This window comes from Rhopalosiphum padi, chromosome 4, assembly GCF_020882245.1.
Source record: "Rhopalosiphum padi isolate XX-2018 chromosome 4, ASM2088224v1, whole genome shotgun sequence".
NCBI lineage: Eukaryota > Metazoa > Arthropoda > Insecta > Hemiptera > Aphididae > Rhopalosiphum > Rhopalosiphum padi.
Genome location: NC_083600.1, coordinates 2,616,322 through 2,635,146, shown reverse-complemented (window position 1 = coordinate 2,635,146; position 18,825 = coordinate 2,616,322). Strand labels below are relative to the sequence as shown.

Here is an 18,825-nt window from a genome sequence, read left to right as displayed (position 1 = left end):
CTTTACGAGATATCAGCATTATAAGCATTAAAGTACTTACATTAAGTATATAATTTATTATTAATAGAAAACTAGGTGAAAATAGAAATCCTTAATATTTATATTCAAATTAATGCGTTGTTACCTAAATTGAGGAAAATGTCATCAATTTTATGTACGAAATCAAATCCGGAATTCCATGTTTTGAAGATTTTAGACAAATGGTAATAATTGTATTAGCGCAGAAAATGTAATTTTATCATTCAATAAATAAATGAAGCCTAGTTTATTTAAAATATCATTCTGAAGTTCTATGGAAATAAGAAATAAGAAGGGTAAAATAACATTAACACTCTCCAACCGTAGCTCTTTCGTATGACACACATTTCGAGAAAATGTGTACAACATTGTGTGATAATATTAGATACCTATTCGATATAAAATAAAGGGATTTAAAATAACGATGATACAACGGTCATTTTCCAACTTATTAAACATATAATATCATCGAAAAATATCATAAAATCCTAATGTTGGTTATTTCTTAAAAATAATATAATTTCATAAATTGTTAAATGACCGTTGTATTATCGCGGCGTCCATAAATTTTCTAAGTGTTTATTATTATTATTATTATTATTATTATTATAAAACCTTCGTTATTGATAATAATGAATAATAATAATTATTATTTCTTTGTGTATAGTTGAGGGTATTCTGTTTTGAAACGATTCAATTAAAAAAAAATCACGAAAACGCGCGTCAGTTAACACAATAGACGTTCTAAAACATAGTAAGTATACATTTATAGCCTCTCCATTAGTTAGTGAAAGTTATTCATAGCCCTTTAAAGAATCACAAAGAACATTTTACTCCTTTTGTGCATATATTTTATATATCTAAATCATTCAATTTATTGTACAACACTCCAAAGTCGATTTAATATATTTATTACTTTCTCGCTGGGTAATTAAATGCTTAGTTAGGAACTTAGTGTACTCGAATGTATAACCCTTACCTAGCATACCTACCAACATAGACATCGTAATTGTATTAATAAATCCATATGTCTATTAATATAAAATGTAATTATACTTACTTCAATTATAGGCATAATTTTAACAAATAAATTTAACAAATGATATTAAATTGCATTGTGCAGTGAAAATTACAATTGATTATGTATAACAAAAAAAAAATAATCCTTAGTCTTATACACATATTAAAATAAAATATATTTTTGAAATCGTTGAAGGTCAATTAATACTTTTTCCTACAAATAATATGTTTTGTGTTTGCTTCTGTTGAAAAATAAAAGAATAAATTTAGCTGATAATTAAATTTAATATATACCTGTAACTTGACTGTTGCTAGTCTTGTACAACGTATTATACAGAATGATTCATTAAGCATGCTCACGCAGCAGTACCGCAAACTAGTATTTTGGGTCCCAGGGCGATACAGTTTTATGGTCCCAATTTGTTTATACTATTCCAACTCATGTATAAATGAAGAGGATTTTCACGCCATATTATATATTATATTGAGGCTTAGTAAATTGATGCAAGTAGCTTACGCCTATTTTAGATTCTAATCCAAATGATTAACCGAGCTCCATTAATGTATTGATCTCACAACGATCGGTGTTTATTATTTTGTATGTGTCTGTCACTATCTTTTGGAGCAGTAAAAATGCATCAAACTTCAACTTTAAGACAGCTTTTGAAAAACGACAAGTATTTTTTTTTTAATAATCGAAGAAACCATGGATTGTTATACGCAAAATTAGTTTTGTTATTTTAATGTATCTCAAAAACAAATAACCATAAATATTTAAAATTGTATTAATTGTATAATTTTAAAAAAGTTTTGACCGTTTTTAAGCTATTTAAAGGCATTGTAATTTTTTATTTCATTTTTTCTATAAACATTGTAAAAAAAAATTAATTTAGTCAAAAAGCTTGAAAATTTAATATAAGGATATAAGTTGTTTACAATGAAAAAAAAAAAGTTAAACGTAATTTCTACGAACATTTAACATTTTAATTTTGATAAAATTGTAAAAATACAAATTATTTTGTGATTTAAAATTTAAAGTATTTTAGATTTTATTAAATCTTTATTTTATTTATTCATATATTATGTCAATTTTAATATGAAAAACTCAGTATATTGCACACTGTACTTATGCGATATATAATTAGTTTGTATTTTATAACTATAATATAAAATGCTCATACTTTGAGACGAAGAAAAAATTGTATTACTTACATCCTTTGATTAAAAACGTAGTAGGTAATACTAAGTTTTCGAACAAACTTATGCCAAAAATGGCAATAATAACAATATTAGTCATTAAAAATACGATTTTCATATTTCTTGTTTCATTTTTTAATGGGATTCGAAATACTGATTCAACGCTGTTATAACCCTGTTGTTATTAGCTTCAAAAATTAAACTATTACGATTGATGGACGTTTTCACGCCTACCATTACATATCAATTTCTTAGAGTGTCTCGTCCTTACAGTGATAAACAACATTAATAGTTGGTTATTAACTACCATCTAGACCCGTCAGTTAGATCCAAGAGTTGACGGATTAATAATCTTAAATGTATGCCAAGTTTTGAGAGAAACAAAGACGTCCTTTTGTTCGAATATATGCGGTGCCCAAACACAAATGTTTATTATAACCCATTCGTTATAGTAAACACTCAGTAGTCAGTTCTCGAATGACCCTCGCGACCGAAATGTGTACTTAATTTCTCGTACCTACTCAAAACGATAAAATTGTGATATTTTCATTTATCTCGGGTTTTTTTTACTTTTAATGTTTTTTTTTTTCTATTATTACTTCTTTCGTAAGATTATTCACTTACAATGGCCAGTGTTGAAATACAATTATTCAGATTGCTTTGGTGGATTAACTTTCAATGGACGAAACACGTACTACATAATGATATATATATAGAGGTATATAATATGTATAGAGATATACGGCGATATATATAAATTATATTGAGAGACAACCAATCCTTACATACTGTATGGAGGGATTTAATGTTTTTTTTCTTTCTAAGAACTGAATCTATTCATTTTATATAGATACTTTGTTGCTCGTATACCTACTTCATAATAGCGCACAAATCAAATGTTGCCATATTTTATCAAGATATAAAATAGTAAACAAACGCCATATAAATATAATTATATTTATTTTATTTAGGATATTTTTGAAATAAAATAAAATAATAGGTAGATTCAATAAATTATATGAAATATCATATCTGTATTTATATTTTTAACCTCAATTGTTTCTTTATGTTCCTATTAAATTTATAATAGATACTTTGATGACACGTTAATACTTATAATTTCTTAATAAGAAACAACAGTAACATGTAGTGCTAATTTAATTAGCGAAAAAATATTATTTATTAAGATATAATATATTAAATAATTTTGTATATATATTATACAAGGTAGGTTTAAAACTATTTTTTAAAACATTCAAAAGTTTCACTTGACAAAAGGTGAAGATGACATTTAGACATTTATGAAAATTAAAATTAATTTTGAGCTGCTTCAAATATTGTGAGTAAAAAATACAAAAAAACAATCAGTTGACATTTTAAGAAATTATGTGTTAAACTCAGTAGGTATGACAAGAAACAATTTTTTATGATACAATGTATTATTGATTATCATTACAAAATAATATATACATAATTGTTCTGAAATATAAATAGGTAGGACTCTTATTATATTGTTTATAATATCATATTAGATGATAGACTGTTAATTTTAGTTGACTAATTACAAACCGAAATAATTATAATTTAAATTAAACATCTAAGTTCTTTTTTCACGATTTAAAAATGTAAGTTAAAGAAGCTTGACATTATAATTGTATGTCATTTTCACTTTATGGGTGTATTCATTAGCATATTATTTTTTGACAAATTGATTTTGGCACTTTACCAAAATGACAAAATAATGAAGTTTTGGTTTGGCCAAATCCCCAGTCAAAAATATCGCGACTAATATTAAAATGAATTGCCTGTTTGAAATTGTTTTAATGTAAATAAGGTAAAAGTTTTAGACTTGGTAATATTAAAGAGGCGTGGGACAAAAAATAAAACAGATCTCAGATTTCCTCAACTCTAAAAATTAATACGCCATTTCGCTTTACATAATTTGGACTTTGTCAAGAACATTCTTTTGATGTTCCTTGAAAAATGAAATACACTGCTTATTATTTTCGTGTATTATAAGATTGGTGTATTATTTTAATATTAATTTGATATAATGAGAAGATAAATCAGTAAAATAATACACAATTTAAATTTTACCAATGTAATTTCCAATTTAAGAATCTTACACTGAAAAAAATAAGATACATTAAAGTAAATAATAAAATTATTTATCAATTCATGTTTTTCTTTTTTTTTTTTTGTAATTATTTGTTGTTGTTTTTTTAATACAATTGGATAAATGACATTATTAAACTAATTAATTGTTAACAATGATTTAACAATTAACCTGGTAAGAAATTTTCAAATAGCTATTTATTTACATAAATGAGGATGTACGTAACAATAATTTTATAATTGCTTTAAAATCCATCAACATTCGATTGAAAAATATTAAATATGTGTAAAAATATTCAATATTCAATACTTCATAAATTTCATAAACAAAAAAAAATATGTAAATTAGTAGTCAATGAAAAGCAGAAAATATTCTCGATATTTATATTTGGTTAATTTTATAAATTGAATAATATATTATAAAAAATAAAATTTTACATGTACAATGCAAAACATATTTACTTATATATAACGCTTTATTAATATTATTGAAAAATACAATTCTAGATAATACAGTTTGTTTTTCTTAATTAGTTTTCCACAAGAAAAAATATGTGATTTAATGGATTTACCGTAAAAATGAAGAAGGATAAAATCAATTTATTTTATTGAACATAATTATTAAAGTATTATTATATTATGAGTATGATACTCAAATCTAAATCTAAAAAGTAAAAATGAATTATGAAGATTTTTAATAATGTATAAAAAAAATATATAAACACAAAAAGAGAAGTGATTAAATTCAAGGTATTAAAATATGATATTTATTCTTTTTTTAATAAAATAATATTTAAAATACTTGCTTTAGAATAATAAAAAATATGAATGGTAATCGTTAAACATATTATGTATATTACTATCAAATAATAAAATATCATCCAATGATAAAAACCACAACGAGTTTTTTTACGATTATTTATAATATTATTTTAGATAAGTAGGTATCTTAAATATTTTTCTTTTAGTTGACGGATAGGATTAAAATTTGAGTATTTGATGCAATTTGTGATACTGGTGAGTTTGTTCGAGCTTATAGTCTTGACTGTTTTAAGTAAACCGCAGTGTACAGTGTTTCACCGTTTATACTGTTTAGCGACTAATTGATTAATTAATTTGATTTTATATTTAGGGTTGATCGTGAAATGGGATACAAACCGTATTGCATTAATTATCATGCGTAGAGTGATCGGTTGAAATGATTGTGTGATACTTATGAAATTGGATTTGCAGAGCCCGAAATTTCAATCTCATATGCTCAAGTAAATCTTAACGAGATTTTTATATTATGATTCTGGTGTGCATTTACAGCTTTGATTTTAAAATTAAGCGAACTAAATGTAGTCAATTGCAGGGAATTTTCCTTTTTTTATTTTAAGTTAGGATCAGCATATTATTCCAGTGCAATAACAAGATATTTGAATTCCGAAGAGGTTGGGATTGGGATTCCTTGAAAATGAAGAAATAGAGGGTCAGCTATTTGCAACTTGAACGGTAGAAAATATACAGATTTGTCAGGGCTTATTTTGATTCTCTACTTGGATTACAAGACAAGTGCTCAATTAAATTTTAATTAATTTGTGGTGAGCTAAATATTTGAGTTGGATCATTTTTATAAAAAATATTATGGATATCATTTGCGCAAATTACTATAATGGTATTAAGGTATTTGTCGTCTTGGTACATAAAATATTTAATAATTCTAAAGTATAAATGGATCACACAATTTGAATTATTTTGAAAAAGAATAAATCCGAATATATAAACTTTAAAAATCCAATTTATATATCATATTTCAATTCACAGCATATATTTCATTAACAATATTAAAAATATAAATATTTAATTTTCATATGCTGTCATACGCCCACTATGGATATTGAATTATTTATTCTTTTAAAAATATTAGCGGATGATATATCACAATTTTAACATGAAATAGCTTACACTGTTTTAAGAATTTGCGATTATTAAATATTATTATTAATCTAAAATTTTACTTTATAAGAAATATATCTTAAGAGTTCTAGAAAAAAAAACCCGTTTATTCAATTTGCAACATGGTATTATATTTATGTTTAATATAACAAGAGTAAATACTAAAAATTGAATTTTTTCAGATTATTTGTTTCATTTCGAATAAGTCAACATTAACATGGTTGATGTACATTTTTCGTAAAAATGCTATAAGAGATTTTTAAAATAGAAAACTCCGACCAACTGTATATGAGCTAATTTAGTTATTACACTTATAATTTATAGAGTTATAGGTTATATGGCCTATTAAGTGAAAAAGGTAATTTAAATACTACTCCAAACACATGAATGGCATTAAGAGTGATTACACTGTACAGTGTAAATAATGTATTACTAATAATACTAATAACATACCTATATGTTTTATTTGTTAGTGCTATAGTTCTTAATATATTATTTTACATCAATGTAATGGGCTTCTAATAACAATTCGGTATTACCATTATTTATTGTAACAATTAAAATGGCTGTATATTTTGCCATAATATATATGAGTATATCATCTGATTAATTATATAATATTATAATACATATATTATTTCATTATATTATTAGTTTATTCTAAGACATAAATGATTGAATATTTTTAATTTGACTAGTTATAATTTTATAAATTATGTCTATTAAAAAAAAAAATAAAAATAAGTCTAGATGTTTGACTTACAAGAAAAATTATACAACCATCATTATTTTAGAAATATTTTTATCATAAAAACGTAAAAATATTATAATATTTTCATTTACGAAAAATCGTTTGATGGTAAACGATTATTTTACTGCAAGTAAATATAAAATATCATGATTATTTAAACTTCAAAAGCACATAAAATTTAATTTTACTATCTGGTGGAATTTTTTTATTTTTATATAGGTAGAAAAACTTATAGAGAAACTTGTATTCAGTTTTAAAATCTTAGATATAAAAAGAAAATATTTATCACTACAAAATACTTAGAAATTTTTTTCGAGATTTTATGAATTTTTTAAAATTTAAAATTCGTAATTGAATTGCGTATAAAAAAATATTGTAACTGTATTTTTAATATTTTAATATTTTTTAAATAACATATGAACAATTTATGAGAAACTTTATATTAAATTGTCAAGAATTTTTATACAATCAATATTTTTTCCTCGAAATTTATAAAAAAAAAAAAAAATTGAAAAGAAAATTTCAATTGCCTTAAAATAACTTAAAAAAAGTCAAAATATTTTGAAAATGATTTTATACATAAAAAATTATAATTGCACACATTTTTGTAAACAAAGATGTAGTCGTATAATGTTATGCCTAGGTACTAAAATCTTATTACTTTCTAGTAAGAAATTATTTTTGTATTATCGCTTAAAAAGCATATAAATATTTATGATAATATTATATTTCCTGATATTACTATTATATAATATTATATTTTCAAATAAAAAAGCAAATAACTATTTTACCAACTAATTATTATTTTATTAAGTCATTAAATTTATTTTTACTCTCCGACCTATTACTATAGATTGTAATGGTTATTTGTTTATTAGTAAAGTTTTAATAATATAATTTTACAATCATAATTTCCATTTAACGTCTTAAGAAGCTAGACAAATATAATATAAGCATTGACGACAAATTAGTATACTAATTACTATAATAGTGTAATGCAAATACACTGTAATAAATTCTACAAGTTTGCAGTTTTCATACAAATGATGTAATATATTATTTAAATTATTAACAATTAGAAACTTACAGAATTAACTGTATTGTGCAGTAAATATACTTCAAAAATATATTCCTAATGATTATATTTTATTCCAAATAAAAAATATTTGAAAAAGTAATTTATTGCTTAGCCCAAATTATTAAAATTCTGATAGGTTTCTTATAGTTTTGTTTTAAACTACAAACTGTACAGACACAACACTATTACACTAATATAAATTATAATACGTAAAGTAATTTAAGTGCTATTAAATAGTAAAATATTCGTAATGATGATCAATATTTCAAATATTATGTTTTATATTGTTGAATTTAACCATTTCAGATATTAAACAAGTTTTTTTTTTGGTTTAATAATAGTGAACTTATAACTATGTAATAAGTAATAACTTTACGTATATATAACAGTGCATTAATAATAATTAAAATGATTTATGAATAATTTAAAATTGTTTATTTTTATTTTTTGCGAGGATTATACACGGTCCTTTCAAGTAATTTACAATATATTATATACATTAATTACAGTCTAAATCACATTTTTAACTCGATAATAATTACGAAAAAAATACATGTGTTTTTAATGTTCTATGGAAATCAACTATAAATAAGTACTTGGATATTTATATATTATAACAAAATTATCTTTATTTGTCGTCCATAAATAATATGTAGATTATAGATTAAATGTAACTCACAAAAAAGTCGTCAAAAAAATAATAATGAAAGACAAAGCGTGTTATTTATTTTTATATTATATTAGTGGCAAATTTTATTAATATTTTATTGTTTTGAACAAAAATAATGTATTTGAAAGTGACTGGTACGTAAATTTTAGATTGGCGGAGTAGCTTATTACGAACAGAGTAGAAACTCTATAACTATAAGTCTATAACTAACCTATATATAATTATTCTAAATATGTCATTTGTTATATAAAATGGTTAAATGTTTTATATTTAATAAAATAAAATGGGTTTATTTAAATATGAAGTTATACATTGAATTTAAGACTTAAAATAAAATAAATACAGATGATGATACATTTATTAATTAGAAGATAGTAAAAGTTAGTTTTGTTTATAAAATATCTAAAAATGATTTGAAAATCCAGTCATCGTACAAAAAAAAATGAATACTATATTATTATAATTGAATTTTGAAAAAATATTACTTACATATTTTGTTACATTTGTGTGTATAATATTTGTATTAATTGTATACTCTACATTATGCGCCACTGGCATTGTAATTATTGCATGCTAATTAGTTGATAAAATTATATAATTTGATTATATATTAAAAATACACGATATTCGAAATTGTATGATATTTAACTAATTGTGAACTGTGAAGTTCGTGGACTCACGGAGAGTAGACTTATTATCTTAATTTCGTTTAGAAGAATATTTATATATTTTAAATTAGGTTTTTATTGATTATTTATTTGAATTACGTGGATATTAGAAAAAAAATACATAAAAATATCATATTATTATATAGAATAAAAAAATAATATATGCACCAATTACCAAGCTAAAATATATTATTAAAATATACTTAATATTATGGATGTAGTTATATGGGTATAATTTTTAAAGTTGAACCTAAATAATGGGGAAATCACAAATTAGATATTTTCTAATAATAAAATAAAACCACTAAGCCAGGGTTGGTTTACATGAACAATATGCTCGCAAGCCACACGGATACATGCAATAAACACAATAATACCAAGGACCAAAATGTTTATTAATACATTTATTATAGTTGTATATATGTTTATTATAAATATATTCCAAAATAATTAATAGTAAATTTTTATTTTATAAAAAGACACGAGTTGCATTTGACTATGACGAGAACCTCAAGTTGGTCATTTCTGGTTTACATTTATTATCACTCTAATGACTTACACTGACATATTAGGTAAATATATTATTCAAATTGAATACTCATTTAAAATTTACTTGCCTATGATTTCCTATATTATTAATGAAGATCAATGAATCAATATAGTTTTGAATATTTTAATAGGATTTGAATTATTTTGAATAAAAGTGAATAGTAAAAAATGTATAAGACATTCATAATATAAAAAAATCACACTTACGTTTTAAAAAAAGAGTATATCAATAGTTACTATTCATATTTTTCTTATATTAATTTATCAATAAAATAACACAAATATTAAGTTATATTCGACGTTCCTTTTAGATTACATACTGCGGCCCTCGGGACTTAATATAATTGAAAATTACCCTATAGGTTTCATTAAATTGAAAAAGACCCAGCACTTAAGTTATATGCAATATTATGCAAGTTAATACTTAGTTCTGGATAATTTATTATTAATAAATACACATTTATTATTGGAATAGGTTTACAAATAAATTTCTCAAGCATTGATATTATTTGTCAATACAATTGTTTTATATTTGTTTAAGAATATTTATATAACTTTTATCGCATGATATTATATTATTATTGTTTGCATTTTCAATTCCAAGAGAAACAAATTATTTAAAGAATATGTTTTTTTTATACAACTCATTTGACAAATTCATATGTTTAAAGTCAGTGAAAATGATTTAAAAGTTATGCAAGGTAAAATTTACATCAATATTGTGTTATCTTATTAAGTTGATTATTATGAGGAATTCTCATTATTTTCTCAATAAATTACTATAATGTTACGAAAATTGGAATAAAAAGTCGATAGATAACCAATTTGTTACATGTCCAAAGAAGCTAATAAATATGCAAAGCACTGAACTTTAATTATAAACGGTCATTTTTTTTAATACGCAGTTACAAATCTTTACTAATATTTAACACAAATTTAAGTCGTATATCGTACACATAGTATGTATTTAATCGATTTGATTAATTAAATAATATAATATTTACCTGTGAATTTACAAAGAAAATGTGTAGGTGTACATATTTGCTTTAATGGTATTTGTTTGATGTTTATGAAAATGATATTCGTTTGAACCGTTTTGGAATCAATTGACATTAGAATGTTCAATGGTAGAAAGATCTGTATCATCTGTTGTGATATGACCAATTTTTCACGTCAGTATAATCTGTTATACCAGGAGATTCACGAATATCATTAATATTTTCGTCATTTCGTGGACATTTTAATACATCTGAGATGTACAATGCGAAGCGTAAAACATTGTCTGTAAATAAAAAAAAAAGAAAAACTCGCGGGCTTAATAAATTTAAATAAAATGCAATGAAATATTGCGTTTCATGCGGAAAAAATATTTAAAAAAAATTTAAAATATAAAACAAAAAAAGCTCTTTATTTTAAGTTTTAATGGTTTTATACTATTCCATTATATAATTCTATTACATATTTTTTTTAATTATTATAAGTTTAAGAATAGGATATTCAAAATGTATTTTATGTAAATTAACTTAAACCTGCTAAAATTGCTGTTAGTTTTAATGTAAATATAAACTTTCATACTAACAGTATTATATTGATTTATTATAGCAATTCATATTGATAATAACTAATAGAGCCCGCATATATATTCTCTCCGTCTTACAAACGTAAAACACGATAAATTTGCGTACAGTAGAACTAATTTAATTTTGTGTTGTTAGAGCTTTAATACTAGAGTAAATTTACCTAGGATCAAACTTAATGTTTAAAAACATTATCTATGGCATCTCTTTGATACTTTATGATGTTTGAATTTGTAAACGAGTTATGAGAATTTTGATATTTTACATACCCATGACTTGTTTAAAAATTAAAATATCACTATTTTGTATGAATATAAAATATAACTTAAAGAATATATTTATATAACTAAAAATGTAATATAATTTAAAAAATATTTATGTATTTATTTATGTATCATGATAACTTTATTTATTTTAAAATATACAGATTATAATATTATAATAATAATATGTGTATTGTCTATTTGATAAGTTTTTAAAATTATGTTTATTTTAGAAAATACAGTTATTATCAAAACATCAATTTATTATGACAGAAGATAGTTTAAATTCTTGGAATCCTTTATATAAACTTGATACTTAATTCTAAATAGTATAACAATTTACCGTATTCACAAAGTTATACAAACATATTAAGCTAAAATCAGACAATTGCAGAGAAAACAAATGGGTTATAATATAATAATATATACGGCGAGAAGGTTTTTCGATACTATATAAAATGTCAATATTGTTTTAATGACTGTTCTCTATTTTACACGAAAATTACACCATTGATTTTTTGAAATAGGATATAAATACACAATTAAATCGTATGGTCAGTGACGAACACTGCTCACATAATTCAATGGCCATGCTATATACGATAGATAAATATTATATAGGTTGCTAAAAAGTAAATTTATACATATTTTCTTGAAAATTCAAAAACAATTAAATGATAAATGTATTCCACGTAGATTTAATGTAATAATATTTTCAGTCATATGTAAATGAATCATAGATAAAAAAAAATGTATTTTATGTATAATTAATAATTATATATTAGTAAGTGCAATATTATTCATAAAAAAAATAAAATAATACGATATCTCAATTTATATGAATCTAATCAATTTTTAAATAACTTTTAAATGTAATAATTTTTTTTCCACAGATTATACATCATTCATATTATGTAAACATATTACAACGTATTTATATCTGTATATTAAATGTATTTCCGTATTCCGTATCACAAATTTATGGTTTACTCATTTTAAATAAAAGTTGATGTGTTTTATATTTTATCAAATATAACTTGTAATCAAATTGATGTAAATAAAACTTTAAAAGAAAATCTTAATGTTGTCTAGAAATGGGAAGTTGAGATTTTTCGTTTAAACTTTAAAATATTATCAAATCCACATCGCCACAGGGAAAAGAGACTACTGTCTAAGTTTGTTATATAATTTTACTTAGTTAAAAATATTCATTTAAAATGTCAAAACTATTCGCTTATAACTAACTGCAAATAATATTTCAAAATGTATTTTATAATATTAAATAAATACATGGCATAATAGTTATTTTCTTTATAGTTTATTCATCGTAAATTATGTTTTATTGATAATTAATATAAATATTAAATGCTTAATGTAGTTCCTCTTCATAAATTAATAATTAAATATCTATTTTTTTACTATATCTCAGTATAACATATTAATGTGAAAAAATATATCTGTTAATTTTTTATTAATATTCTTTCGTCCGTTTCGGAACATGAGTTTGTCATCAGTGGTGTGATAGGACATTTAATTGTACATTCTATTATACTATATATTTTGCTATTGTAATTACTTCATTATTTAATAAAATATTATTGTTATAAACAAATAAAATAAATTACTTTACACTATTTTAATTTATGAAATTCATATTTAATGTATTATACAATATAGTGAAATGCTCGATAATATTAATATAACTTCTATCTAAACATGACCGGTAATTTAATGAAATGTTGATAAGTATTATAGACTAGTTTTGTAGTTAATAATAATTATTATTAATTATTATATTATTATTTCTTTTCCAATTTATTACTTATTTAAAAATATACTATATTTTTTTTTTACTATAGTAATATTTAGTATTTAATGAATACTTTAAAATATGAAGGTACTTAAAAATAATAATAATTTATATCATGTTTTAAGAAGATAATTCAAAATTAATTGATTTTATGTATACTTTATAAAATAAATATCACATACAAATATACAATATCGTTTAGTAAGTACAATACTGAGCGCAAGAAATAATTATATTTATTTTATAAAGATATTATAATTTTTTTCATACTCGTGGCGTGTTCGTTGTATGTAGGTTTTATAGTAGGTACCTATAGTATAGTATACTTAACACCACAAAATAACTTAGTTGCCTAATTGTGCTCAACTAATAAATGGTTGGAGTTATCTATTTCAACTGAACTACTGTTGGATATAATGTACAGTATACAATGTGCTTCAGACTCTTGATGGCACTATAAATCTTTTATCGCACTGTGGTATTCTGCGACCTGTGTTATAAGGGTACGCACCTTCTACCTATTAAACGCTAAATGATTAAGCAAATGCTATAGTTATTGAACACTTTATGCATAGTGAAATTCACTACAAATACTAACTATTGATTGTATATAATAATAAGTCGATTTAAAATCTACAGAATGTCATAAAGTGATAATAATAATGTATTTGCATTGAATAATTCGTTCATAATAAAGCCATTTAATTGTGTATTTTAAATGTATGTTTTTTTTTACATGTTACTATAGTTTATTTTTAATGAACTATATAAACTTTTAAATTATAAATGTGAACGAAATTTAAATCAATCTAATTAGATATTTGTATAAGTTATAATTAACGCGATAAAACCCACTGCTTGAAACTCACGTAATAAGATAATAATATAGAAAATATTAGAATATATTATATAGAAAATATCTAAATATCTGCGTCAAATATAAAACTTTATATTTAAAAATAATTTTTATATTACACATAAATATATATTACATTGAACATATCAACTATAGAATATTCCTTTAGCCTTATTCATAATATATAAAAATAGAATTTACATAAAAGGATAGCCTCTTTCAATAATTATATATGTATACATATACTAAAGGACTGTGAAGACCCTAAAAATTGAATAGATTTTTCCCAAAACGGTCAAAAAATATTAAAGGATTACTGCACATTATTATACATTATTATGTTAAGTATATTCTATTGTTGTTTCTAAATTTTTTTTCAAGTCTTAGATATTTTATTAGAAGATTATTCTATATAATAAACCATTGGTAAGATTGAAAATAAAGCAAATTAGCAATCAAAAACAAAAAGTTAAAATATTAATTATTTTATAAAATAAAGTAGATTTCTTGATATTTGTTTTATGATGAACCCATAATATAATAAACATATTTTTTATAAGTCGATACTAGGCCCACATTTGAATTATATTATAATCTATGAAATCTATTTACATAAATTATTGTTTGAAATCCATTAAATCCATGTCCAAGAGAATATTTTAAATAATTTAAATATACATTTTTCAATTTATTTATATTTAAATTTGATACCTAATCTATGACAGAATCTTAATATAGATGTTTTAGTTGTACATTATAAGTTAGGTATAGATATGGAATTTAAAAAAAAAAAAACTAATTATTTTTTCCTATATTTAGTATTCATTATTAAGACTCATAATATTATAAAATATAATATGCTAATTCCGTGGTCTTTTAAGAACTATATAATATTATTATGATTAATAATAATTACTAAAAATGAATGTATAATAACCATTAGAGTATATTATATTTTAAACATCGCGGGAATCGCGTTATTCAATTCATGATTTTGTCTATGGATGTTTTATGTCATTTAGCCTGATTTCTTATATATTCTGTGTTTTGATATTTTGTACAATAAAATAGGTAAATTTTTTTAAATATGCTATACGCAAAACAAATGTTTAGTTTTAATAAAGACATTTACACGTAAAGTTTTATTATGATATATGTTTTATTTAATTATGTTGTCTATATTAAGTAGGTAAGTACTGTAGACAGCTAGGTCAGTTTTAGTAAGCCTCGGGCTTTGTTCATTTTAGATGTCTCTTCTTTAGTATGTCGTTTTGAGTGGGGTACTTAGGAAGGCACTATAATTTTGTTCTGCATTTTTTTTTTTTTTTTTGTTATTGTGTAATGTGGATATAGTTGTGCTAATTGAAAATGTATCAAAATGAAATTTAATACTCCTGTAAAAGTTTTGTGAAAATTGTCGGTATTTATAATCTAATAAATATTTCAATATCCTTATTATATCTATCTAGACTAATATATTTTATTATTTACATTATAATATACTTGATTAGTACCATGAAATTATACATTTACTAGCTAAAATAAGTTGTTTAATACTACGAAAATATGATGTATATTATAATATTGTGTGCTAAATTCGTGAAATCACTGATTTCATGGAATTAACAAAATTCAACTTCCGATTTAATCAAATCAATAACGGCATTTCCGAGTACACAAAATCTGAAATTTGGCCAACAACTTTAAGGAGTCATCAAATTCGATTGTTGATCTCATGAATTAGGCAGACATCTTATTTATACTTTATTCGATGATGCAGTATTTCTACTCATAAAATAAGTACCTACAGAATGCCAATAATTTAAAAATATCAAGAAAATTAAATACAAAACTAACCAAGGAATGTTTTATCATTACTTTTAATATAAATTAATAAAAATAAAAAATGTGTAGACTGCGTCACGTACTCGTTGGGGAATCATAATGAAAACTTTTTCAGGTTTTATTTTGATTTATGTAGCTAATACAATTTTTGTTTCTAAGTCAAAAAGCTTGAAAATGAACAAGATTTCTCATAAATTTTACTTTATAACTAATTTTAAAATATCAAAAATGCATATTAAACACCATTTCTTTTTATAAGCGTTGACGTTGAAAATTTGACAACATTACTACATTGGATATTCATATTTAAACTAAGAATTTTAGTTATGTTGTTATGATTCAAAAAAATGTAGTTATATAATTTTGTAATAGTCCACTATTATTATTTTATATACAATATGATGAAAATATTATATTATATATTATTTAGATTTTGGATTAATTAACTGTAAGTCATTTGTGCCATAAACTTATTCACACAATTCTATGGAATCTATACCAGTACTCGATACTGACTCATATAAAATAAAAATTATTATCTACATTTAATTTAATGATACATTGCAATAAAATTATCGTATTTATGTATATTTTGTGTAAAATCGTGAATGTAAAACATACATTAACACTACATTTCCCTAATTATTTTTTCGAAGAAGGTATTACTGCTCCACGCAATTAGTATTATTATGCTCTTTAAAGGAGTGATTTCATGTATTCAAGTGTTAATATTTTGATTTCATGAAATGAATAATTTCTCTGCAGTATCGCGAATTTGACGTAACATGCATGTTCATATTATAGTAAATATTGTATGGTAAGTAATATGGAGGACTCTTATGGATATTTTATTATAATACTAAATAGTAAATACTAACTAAAAACAATTTCAATCTGTTATAAGAAATAGGTATACACTATATACATAGTATATTTATGAGTATATTTTCCTTCCAGAAAATAAAAACAGCACTTAATGCTAATTCTAACTTTACTATTCTTCAAATCTGAAATCACCAATGTAAGAAACTAAGAACTATATAAAGGTAATTCCTCGTATGTCTATATTATTTATTTATCTTGAAAAGGATAGCCACTGTATCGTGATATTTTTGAAAAAATATTAATTCTACAAATAAGGACAAAAAAGAACCACACAAAATGTGGAAAATAGTCGAACGTAATAAATTGTCTAGATTATGCCCCTATGCAGTATGCATAGAGTTTTTTCTCCCAATTTAAAATAAATTAACTACACCATTCATGGAAAATATACGATTACCTATGTATTATATTGTACTCACAAAATTATGTCGTTTGATGGTTTCTTCCTCGAGATAATCGTGCCGCAATAATCACATATTTAGGTTTTTGTGCAAACGATATAATATAGATTGAATATTTTTAATAAAGAAAAGAAAAATAAGTTTTTTTGATGAAACTTATTTATTGCGTGTTAGGTCCTTCGGATTCCTGAAAATATTAATAATAATTAATCATTAATCCATGAAACTAATAATTAGTCTCTCAAAAACTAAATAATTTATAATTTAACGTTGACATATCCAGACATCGAAAGTAGAGAGGGCACGTTTTGACAAACATTGATATAACATTATTGTTTTAACGAATGATATAATCAATTTTATTTTAAAACGGTTAAGCTTAGTAAAATGTATCCACAAAATAAGGAACGGACGAAGAAAATTGGCACACAATCAGTCGTAGGCATCATACGCATATTACTATATAGTATTATTATATAGTCAGTGTTATTATTATTGTTATTATTATTATTATATTCTAATCATATCGTACATTCGTACGCGGAGACGAAGTTTTCTCGTGAATGCCCTCTATACGCGACGTTATCTCCCCACAGACTTAATTCAAACTACTTTAATCGCCAATCCAATTAATAATACAAGTTTCCGCAACTATATATATATATATGTATGCGAATGCATTTACGGTGACGATGGTATTCAAAACATTTATAATAACTTGTAAAACGCGGGAATTATTGTAATATGTTATTATATATGTATTGTTACGCATAAATGTTATATTACTTTGGCACAGAGTCTCGATAACGCGATGGCGTATTATATAATATTATTAATACTATTAATACGCACATGGACCGCACAAACGAATGCACGCGTATTTACACTATAATAACACTCTCGTTATATGTATTATTACAGTCGGAAATTCGCGGTGGAACTCTTATACATTTTAACAGCCAAAAGTTTCCCAAAGGGGTAACTTTTAATAAATTCTGAGTAAAACAATAACATCGTTATCGACGACTACGACGACGACGACGACGACGACACAGTGTAGATGTGTAGTTATATATGTAAAATGTATACCGAGTGTAAGTATAATAATGATAATGCTGAAAATAATATTATACGCACGATAACGTTTTAAAACGTCATTAAAACAATATTCGCTCAGTAATCCA

The 18,825-nt window shown here is 23.1% G+C and overlaps 1 protein-coding gene across 1 annotated transcript in view; it reads left to right on the top strand.

Moving 5' to 3' along the window:
• Positions 1-18,825, top strand: part of LOC132929979 (uncharacterized) — a 150,769-nt gene that overhangs the window by 50,783 nt on the left and 81,161 nt on the right.